A 10,601-nucleotide genomic window follows, 5' to 3' on the forward strand; every position below is an offset into this window, starting at 1 on the left:
TTTTTTTTGATATTGAGCTGCATGAGCTGCTTATATATTTTGGAGATTAATCCTTTGTCAGTTGCTTCGTTTGCAAATATTTTCTCCCATTCTGAGGGTTGTATTTTCATCTTGTTTATGGTTTCTTTTGCTATGCAAAAGCTTTTAAGTTTCATTAGGTTCCATTTGTTTATTTTTGTTTTGTTTTTTAAATTTTATTTATTTATCTATTTATTTATTTATTTTTAGCTGTGTTGGGTCTTCCTTTCTGTGCGTGGGGTTTCTCCAGTTGCGGCGAGCGGGGGCCACTGTTCCTCGTGGTGCACGGGCCTCTCACCGTCGCAGCCTCTCTTGTTGCGGAACACAAGCTCCAGACGCGCAGGCTCAGTAGTTGTGGCTCACGGGCCTGGTTGCTCCGCGGCATGTGGGATCCTCCCAGTACAGGGCTTGAACCCGTGTCCCCTGCATTGGCAGGCAGACTCTCAACCACTGCACCACCAGGGAAGCCCCTATTTTTGTTTTTAATTTCCATTTCTCTAGGAGGTGGGTCAAAAAGGATCTTGCTGTGATTTATCTGACTCAGAATTTTCAGGCGCTTTATTTTCCTCTTGCCGCTGCCATGGTGAGCGGCTTAGCTCATTTTGTCTTTCCCATTATTTTCATTCTGTTAATTAACTCAGCCAGCCAGATGCAACATTTATAAAAGGCATCGGGAATATTCTGTGCAGAAGCCACGTTCACCTGAGAAGGCACTTTGCTACGAGTGGGAATGTCGAATTTTCATGGAGAGGTTTTTATGAAGGGCCCACACGCTCGCCCCCGCCTGGCTGGGGTTCTGAGCCCGGTGGGTGGAAACCAGGGTTTCCAGGCAGGGTCACCCTCATCTTGCGTCAGTGTGGGCAGCACAGATGTGATAGATGTTTGCCAGCAAGAGGAAGCTTCTAGAGGGAACATCACTGGGCCTGAGAAGTTCTGGTGTATCAGCACAGATGGGTGATGTGATCGGCCCTGCCCTTGTGCGGCCAGGGCTGCTCTGGGGGAGAGGAGCTTCAGGTCCTGCTATGTCACTAAATGGCAGTGATTCTTCCTGAGGTACCGACACCTCCCACCCCAATCCAGGCAATAGAGGTGTAACTGTAGTAAATACATAAATACTTAGGCTGAATATTCAGATGCTTCTGTGTGGCCAGCACTGTGCTCAGTCTTCTCATACATTTAATTCTCATTTAATCCTCAGAACAACCCTGTGAGGTATTGTTTTTATTCGAAAGATGAGAAAACTGACACTTAAAGAATTTAGAATCTGGATCCAAGCCATATACCTAATAAACCGAAAATTCGGGAACCACAGAAATTCTGAATACTGGACTTAACATATAATGCATATCAGTGAATACATGGAATGCATTTTAGAACATTCTAGAATGTGAGTTTGTTGAATGTTTTCTACTGTTAGGCACCGTGGTGGTTTCAGGAGCAAAGGTGAATGAGGCCCGGTCATCCCGGCCCTCAGGCCCCTGTAGGACCAGGGTAGACGTGTGCCAGCTGGGGCACTGGGCATGGCCCATGAGGGAGGGTAGCTGCTCTGGACACTCGACAGCCCCTTGTACCCAAAAGTCGTCAGCACAAGTTCAGGCTGCAGAAGCCCTCGGCGGGGCAGGGGTTGGGTGAGCAGGCTCTGGGCTGGACCTGGATGGGCATTTTGGCCCAGCACTGTTCTTGCTGTGTGGCCTGCACAAATTACTTGACCTCTCTGTGCTTCTGTCTTCCCATCTGTTACAGGAGGTGGTGACAGTGGCTGCTTTGAGGCTCAGTTAGTGCGGGCTTGTGGCCTCTTAGCAGGCAGCAAACAGTCATTTGGGCTGCTAGAACCCTTATTCACTTGCACGTGCTTTTGGAGAATGTTTTTCTTTTCCTTTATAAATTACAAAAGTAATACATACTCACTTAGAAGTTCCAAGAATGTAGAAGTGATTAGTTTTAACGCAAAGTGCAAATCTGCTTCATGCTTTGTCTGCACCTTCCGGAGGGGGAGCCACTGTCAGCCGTTGGCAGGTAGCTTCCTAGATCTTTTTTCTAGGTGTTTACAAGTATGGATCCATCATATGCGTTTATATCCTTGAAATCCCTCAACATTCATTACACTGCATATATAGCAACATATCCTGGACATGCTTTGCGTCATTTGACGGACAATGTCAACATTCAAAAATTTTGTCTTTTCCATGGCATAAGCTACCTCAATTTTTAAATCACTCCCTTACTTGATGGACATTTAGGTGTCTGGCCTGCATCCTCCCCACCCCCATATTTCATTTAGAAAGAATGTTGCCTCAGATGTCCCTGTACATTCATCTTCCATTTGGATTTGGATTCAGTGAAAGAAACACCAACACATTCAGTGTCTGCTCAGTGGTCCAAGAGTCTGCCCTGGTGATTCGGTGCTCCATCTCTGAGACATTCCAATGGGGCAGGCTGGCCATCTGTTAGTGACGTCCTAGAGGGGATTGCTGGGCTGTGGGTGCATACCTCTTTGCTCTTGGAAGAATTTTGGCAGTGAAATTAGGAGTCTAAATAGACTTGTTAATGGCAAAACAAAATGGTGAGAATTACATTAAGAAAATTATATTGAGAACTAAGTATTAATTGACCAATGGGAGTGCATCCAGGGAAAGGTTTCCAGGCTGGCAAAGGATTTAAAAACTGTGATTTAGGCAGCAAGAATTTTCAGCCTGAAAAGCATGGGGACCACCATCAGGGGCCACGATCAGAGACCACCATCAGGAACCGTCAGGGACCATTGTCAGGGGCCACCATCAGGAACCGTCAGGGGCCACCTTCAGCGACCATCATCCAGGACCATCAGGCACCACCGTCAGGGACCACCTATTGGAAGGACATCACACAGAAGAAGAATGAACCTTTTCTAAGTGGCTTCAGAGGGTGGAGCTAAGACTAACTAATACAACTTAGAGGAGGCTGATTTAGACTCAAAATGCAGGAGGACCTTTGGACGTGCAGATTTGTCTACAGAAGAACTGGGCTGGACTTCCAAGCCAAGATGGGGCAGGGTGGATCCAGGCATAATCCTCTCTTCTCTGTTCCTGACTCAAATGCATGATAAGTAAACTGTTAAAAAAAATAAACAGAAGAAGACATGTTCAAAAGGAAGAGGAGAGCACCCAGGCCCAGGAGTGGAGAGAAGGCCCAGCATGAGCAGAGGCTGGAGCAGCATATTCAAGGGAGGTGGGGACCAGATGGAGCCTTTTCACCACACAACCTGCAGGCCAGGCTGAGGCAACTGCAAAATCAGGTAAGAGGGAAAATATCCACGGCACAAGTTGCAAACAAAATGATAAATCACAGGAAGAGACTCCAGGAACAATCGGGAGATAACACACATGGGAGAATGCACACCCAGGGAAATAGAAATAATAACCGTCTGAAAAGAACTTTAAGGTGGGAAGGTTCAGAACTCTCAGGGAGACTGAGGAAGGAACACAATCCTTAAAATGGGAACAGGAGGGTATTGAGCCAGGTCTGGTCCAGTTCCCAGGAATCAGACTCTGAGATGCAGACTTCTGTGTAGGACATTTATCTCGGGGGCTCTCAAGAGCGATGCCTTGTAAGGGTGCGAGGGAAGACGGGACAGAGGGAGGAGTTGGACACTGATGCAGCCACAGCAGAGGCCACAGACAAGCCCACAGGGAGCTCTGGAGCCCGATGGCTCTCAGAATTGTCCCCTGGGAGGCAGGGGACATCGGTACCCTTGGGCAGGGCAACTGAGTTCAGCCAAGCTTGGGGCTCAGGGCCTGGTTCTGGCAGTGATTTTGGTGCAAGGACGCTGCCTCTTCATTGTGTGGACACTTCTGTGGCTTCAGGTAGGTGTCCAGGGCCCAGATGTCTCATTTCTTTGTTGATTAACACAGTGCTTTTCCTGGTCCAGACATGGTGATCAGATCTGTGCTTTCTGCAAATGTTGTTTCTCTTGTGTTATAATCTAACCAGATGGCTCCCAGCTATACAACCCTTTGAAGCAGTTATTCTAACTACGAGGAAATTTTTCTAGCTAAAAAGCCGTGCACGATAACGTTCATGTATATTTCATCATTGCTGTTGCTTGAAATCATTCACAATTTACAAAAAAAATAGAAATTTGTTGCTGTGAAAAGGTAACAGAGCCTGAAACCAGTGGAATCACGGAAGAGCGTGGCGCGTTTCATGGAGAGGGCTGCAGGGGGAGGTGCGTGCCTGACTGTTGCTGATGTTGAGCTGGCCCTGTGTCCCTGGAGGACGGAGACACGGCAGGGGGCGGGGCCAACACACAGAGTAACCCCTGCCCCTCCTCCCTTTGCCGGTTCCAGATTCCAGAGAACCAGGCTCTGGGCACATCTTGTGATTTCAGGTGATTTTACATGCTTGCTGGTCTGCAGTTCAGTGGCCGTGATAGGCCTGTCCCGTGGACATGGAAACCCTTCCCTAGAATAAGCGATTCTGAATGTTCATTGTCGGCCTTGAGAAGGCACTCTCCCATTTTACCCACAGAGGTCTTGTTACCAAACCAAACTCAGGTCCTCTTGCCCGCCCGCAGTAAAGCCAATCTACTGACCCCGGGTGGTGGGGAAGGAAAGTGCAGCGTTTATTGCAGGGCCAAGCAAGGAGTCCAGGCAGCTAGTGCTCAAAAGGCCTGAACTCCCCAGAGGCTTTCAGGGAAAGGTTTCTAAAGACAGGGTTAGGGAGGGGGATTATGGGGTGTGTGATCAGCTCGTGGACATTCTCCTGATTGGTTGGTGGTGAGGTAATCGGGAGTCAACCCCATCAACCTTCTGGTTCCAACCGGTCTGGGGACTATGTGCTTGTGGGCAACATACAGTTAACTTCTTCCACCTGGTGGGGGATTCAGTATCTGCAAAACAGCTCAAAGGACATGGCTCAGAATATTATCTATAGCTCTTGAGGAGGAACTAAAGATCCTTGACTTTGTCTAATAGCTAAACTATTATTTTGTCTTGCTTGACTGTTTTCCTTTCTTTCTGCATTTTCTCAACTTCTCTGATGAAATGTACTCTTTGGAACTTGGGGAAGCCTAGGAGGCTACAATTTTTCTACCGAGTGCTTGTGGGCAGCATCGAGTTAACTTCTTCCGCCTGGAGGGGGCTTCAGTGTCTGCAAAACAGCTCAAGGACGTAGCTCAGAATAGTATCTATAGCCCTTGAGGAGGAACTAAAGGCCCTTGACCTTGTTTAATGGCTAAACTAGTATTTTGTCTTGCTTGACTGTTCTCCTTTCTTTCTGCATTTTCTCACTTCTCTGATTAAATTTATTCTCTGGAACTCAGGGAAGGCCTAGGAGGCTAAAGTTTTTCTGAAGACCAGAGGCAGGTGGAGGACATGGAGGGGGTGTGTGTCCCGGGAAGGCCCCCCAGGGTCCTGCTCGGTTACAGTCTGAGTTTTCAGATCCCTCTGCTTTGGCCAGGACTCCTTCCTTTCCCCCACCCGCCCGAGTGTTCCTCCAGGACCAGTAATATTTCCCCCGGTGGCTCAGTAGAAACAGGTTTTTATACTCTTTGCTTTTGTGTAGTCCTTTTCCCAGGTGTGCTGTCAGGGCAGGAACATAACAACTGCTATTTGTTTCCCTGCTGGCCACACCTGATGTTTGTCAGTTGTGTGAGTTTCCTGGGCTGCTGTAACAAATGACCACAGACTGGGAGGCTTAAAGCACCAGGAGCTCATTCTCTCACAGTCCGGAGGCCAGAAGTCTGAAATCAAGGTGTCCGCAGGGCCGTGCTCCCTCCAGAGGCTCTGGGGGGTCGGCAGCTTTTCTTGCCTCTTCCGAGTCTGGTGGCTCCAGTTGCTCCCAGGTTTGTGGCCTTGTTGCTCCCATCTCTGCTTCCGTCTTCACATGGCCGTCTTCCCTCCGTCTTTCTTCTTCGGTCTCTTAAAAGGACACTTGTCATTGGATTTAGGGCCCACCAGGATAATCCAGGATGGTCTCTTCTCGAGTTCCTTGATTCAGTTACACCTGCAAAGATTCTATTTCCATATAAGGTTGAATCCGCAGGTGCTGGGGGTTAGGACGTGACCACATCTTTTGAGGCCACTCTGTTGCCACTGCATCACCCAAGATGTGCACAAGGTTATGGACTCAAGGGCACCCCCAGAGTCTGGGTGCTGTCAGTAGTTTCATGGTTGAAGGACGAGAAGGAGATGGGCTTTCTTAGGCTGGGAGTGTCGCTGGGCTGAGCGTGTGAAAGTGAGGATGCCGAGAGGGCTTGCTGCACAGGCCAGGGAAGCCGTGGAGGCGTTTGAGGGAAAGGGGTGGTCAGGGCCGGGGACCCGGACATCCACCACGGCTGCGTGGCTCTGCGGCTCTGTCCTTTAGTCCATTCAATGGCCTCAGCCGGGCGAGCTGGGGGACCCTGCCGCAATGGGCGGCGGGCCCTGCCTTCCAGAGCTTGGTCCTGGTCGGGCTGGCTCTAACCCTGCCCCCGCACGGGCTTGGCTGGGCTTTAGGTTGATGTGGGGTAATACAAGAGTATTTGTGTGGACGGTTCCCTCCCTTTACTTCCAGCCTGTGGCCTCGAGTGGCAGAGCTGGGGGGGCTTTGCTGTGGCTCCTGGGGGGCTGCTGAACCAACGTGGGGGTCTGGTGGCATGAGGATGGGGGCTGTGGGTGGTGATGGTGGGGTCCTTGCTCTTGCTGTGTCGGGGGTCCCTGGAGACCCAGGGCGAGGTGGTGGGAGGATGCTCTCACCTCCAGGCCCTCCCAGGGTGCTCTTGTTGAGGGTTACTCTGACTGCCCTCCACCCTCCCAGGGAGCCAGCCCTCCAGCCTCGGCGGGGGGGGGGGTCTCATTCCCTCTCACCCTCTGCCTTCTGCCACCCTAGGGAGGCATCTGGTAGGGGTGCACTCATCCCCCCTCCTGCCGTACCGGGGCCCCTCCCCTGCCCTCACAGGTTTGGTTCTGTCACTTCCGCAAGGGCTGCATTAGGACTTCCCTGGGTCCCGGGCACCTTGGCCTCTGCGGGCCCTTCCTCCATAAAAACATACTACAATTATACTTTATGACTACGTTGGTATAAATACGAACAGAATGCAGAAGTTATGAATCTTGCTTATCGGGAGAAATGAAATGTTTCCGTGGGCCCTGGCCTGAGCCTGCTGTGGCCGGCGGTCGGGTGGACCACCTCCCCTCCTGCCCAGGGGCCTGCACCCCTGCTCGGATCTCCTTCAGTGACAGTACGGCACTCACATTCACTGTCCTCCACCTGCTCTGCGCCCCAACATGGGCGGGACCCGGCAAAAACACTGTACTTTTTCTTTAGACTGAAGTGTAGTTGATTTACAGCATTGTGTTAGTTTCAGGTGTACAGCAAGGTGATTCAGTTATATATATATATATATATACACATACATTGCAAATTATTTTCCATTATAGGTTATTACAAGATATTGAATGTAGCTCCCTGTGTATACAGTAAATCCTTGTTGCATATCTATTTTATGTATAGTAGTGTGTATGTGCTAATCCCATACTCCTAATTTATCCTCCCCTGCTTCCTTTCCCCTTTGGTAACCATGAATTTGTTTTCTGTGTCTGTGAGTCTGTTTCTGTTTTGTATATAGATTTATTTGTTTTATTTTTTAGATTCCACGTATAAGTGATATCATAAAATATTAGTCTTTCTCTGTCTGACTTAGTATGATAATCTCTAGGTACATCCATGTTGCTGCAGCTGGCATTATTTCATCTTTTTTTATGGCTAACATCCCGTTGTACATATGTACCACATCTTCTTTATCCGTTCAGCTGTCGATGGACATTACGTTTGCTTCTATATCTTGGCTATTGTAAACAGTGCTGCTCTGAACCTTGGGCTGCATGTACCTTTTTGAATTAGTTTTCTCCAGGTATATGCCCAGGAGTGAGATTGCTGGGTCATACGGTAGTTCTATTTTTAGTTTTTTAAGGAACCTCCATACTGTTCTCCATAGTGGCTGTACCAATTTACATTCCCACCCACAGCGTAGGCGGGTTCCTTTCTCTCCACACCCTCTCCAGCATTTATTATTTGTAGCCTTTTTAATGATGGCCATTCTGACTGGTGTGAGGTGATAACCTCATTGTGCATTTCTCTAATAATTAGCGATGTTGAGCATCTTTTCTTATGCCTGTTGGCCATCTGTATGTCTTCTTTGGAGAAATGTCTGTTTGGGTCTTAAGCCCGTTTTTTATTGCTTTTTTTAAAATATTGAGTTGTATGAGCTGTTTGTATATTTTGGATATTAACCCCTCGTCAGTCACATTGTTTGCAAATATTTTCTCCCATTCTGTAGGTTGTCTTTTCATTTTATTGACGGTTTCCTTTGCTGTGCAAAAGCTTTGAAGTTTGATTAGGTCCCATTTGTTTATTTTTGCTTTTATTTCTTTTGCCTTGGGAGACTGATCTAAGAACACACTGCACTTTTGAATAAACAGATGTCAGAATGACTCCTAACCCCAGTGGTTCAGGCACCCACTGGGGTTTCACAGAGCTCATAAGTCTAATGATTTTTATTACTCTAGGATTTTACATCGCCTATTACCGTAGCAGTTGGGAAGTTAATTGGCAAAATTAAGGACGCATACTTAAGAATGTACAGTAAATATTCACTGACGGATTAATATGGACCAGTCCTGCTGGGGCATCTGGCATAGTCACAGCTTTCCTGCCTGAAAATTTATCCCAACGTTGGAGGAAGATGCAGGGAGCCACTTTCCTGGACTGGACTTTCTTTGGTGCTATGAGGGGTGATGACTCTCGGGAACGGGTGGTCAGGGTGAGTGGAATTTGGATCTGTGAAAGCAGGAAAGGGGGAGGGGGACTAAATAGAGCAGCTGTCTGTCACCTGGGCATTGGTGTGACAGCCTAGGTCGGTCTCTTAAAAGGACACTTGTCATTGGATTTAGGGCCCACCAGGATAATCCAGGATGGTCTCTTCTCGAGTTCCTTGATTCAGTTACACCTGCAAAGATTCTATTTCCGTATAAGGTTGAATCCACAGGTGCTGGGGGTTAGGACGTGACCACATCTTTTGAGGCCACTCTGTTGCCACTGCATCAGTTTGGAAAAACGAAACCTACCATCACTGACATCCTTGTGAGGATATGAATGAGGGGTGATGGCTAAGGGAAACTGATGGGGTCTCCCGCTAACACCCCCTTAGCACCTGATATGCTACGGGCTGTGTGCCAGCAGCTGCAGAGAGCAGAGACGGGTGCACAGGGGTGGCCTCCCCAGCACGCGGAGCCTTGTAGGGACGGTTGTTGCCCTGAACGGCAGGTGGGATTACAGGGTGCTCTCAGGGGTCCCTCCAAAGTTTGTAAGTCCATGTCCCTTTGAGAATTCTGAATTGACCCCAAGTGGAAGGAATACCATGAGGGTTTAAAAAAAAAATCAAACCAAAGCACAAGGATCTATTCACCATCATCTTTTTGGTTCATGCTCTGAGCACTCAGAGACCCTCCTACTAGACAGAGCACCTGATGTGCTCTCTCTCGCAGGATCCTTGCGGGGTCCAGTGATGGGGGCCCAGCCGGGTGTCCGGTCCCTCCAAAGTCAGCTGTTTCCCCCAGGGACCTGCAGAGGGAATGCCCTGTTTCACGTTGTCGATCCTTCTGTTTGGGGTTTTCCTGTGTTGGGTGAGGAGGCAAATAGGTGAACAGGACTGAATCTGCAGCTCACCAGGCGGCCCGCCTCGGCCCTGGACATTCACCTTCAAGGTTATTTTCCTGGGCGGGTCAGGAAGGGTCTGGGAGGCAGGGTGCAGTAATGAGCCCTATCGCCTGATCCTCAGGACCAGGTCCTGCCCGACTGGAGCCTGACCTCGGGACCAGGTGGAGGGAGGAGGCCGTTCTCAGGGGAAAACTGCATGGTCAGCCTTGCCCTGTGGATACTGAGATGATACCATTGCTGCATTTCGAGTCCTAAGGCCTGGATGTGCTGAGCTGGCCCTTGGGAGCCATGTTTTATGAATTTTTATTTCAACATGTTTTCCTTCTAAACCCAGTTTGTCATATTAGTAGATCAGTTCCCGGACGGGCCAAGCATCAGAATCACTGGAAGCGCTTAAAATGCACATCTCCAGGCCCACCCCAGAGGCTCTGAGGGGTCTGGGAATCTGCCATTTAACAATCTTGCCACCGCTGGCCCCTCATGTACATATATCTAAAAAATCAGGGCAATATTTTAGCCAGCTGAATTTAAAAAAAGAAGAAGAAAGGAAAAGAGAAGAAGCGGAGACACCAGCAGCTTCCCTCTTTGAGTGATGAGGTCGCCCAGCTCAGTGGTCACCTGACCCACCTGAGAGCTTGTTGAAAATGCAGGACCAAAAGACACAGACTGGCTGAATGGATACAAAAACAAGACCCATATATATGCTGTCTACAAGAGACCCACTTCAGACCTAGGGACACATACAGACTGAAAGTGAGGGGATGGAAAAAGATATTCCATGCAAAAGGAAATCAAAAGAAAGCTGGAGGAGCAATACTCATATCAGATAAAATAGACTTTAAAATAAAGAATATTACAAGAGACAAGGAAGGACACTACATAATGATCAAGGGATCAATCCAAGAAGA

The sequence above is a fragment of the Physeter macrocephalus genome, chromosome 20 (assembly GCF_002837175.3).
Source record: "Physeter macrocephalus isolate SW-GA chromosome 20, ASM283717v5, whole genome shotgun sequence".
Taxonomy (NCBI): Eukaryota; Metazoa; Chordata; class Mammalia; order Artiodactyla; family Physeteridae; genus Physeter; species Physeter macrocephalus.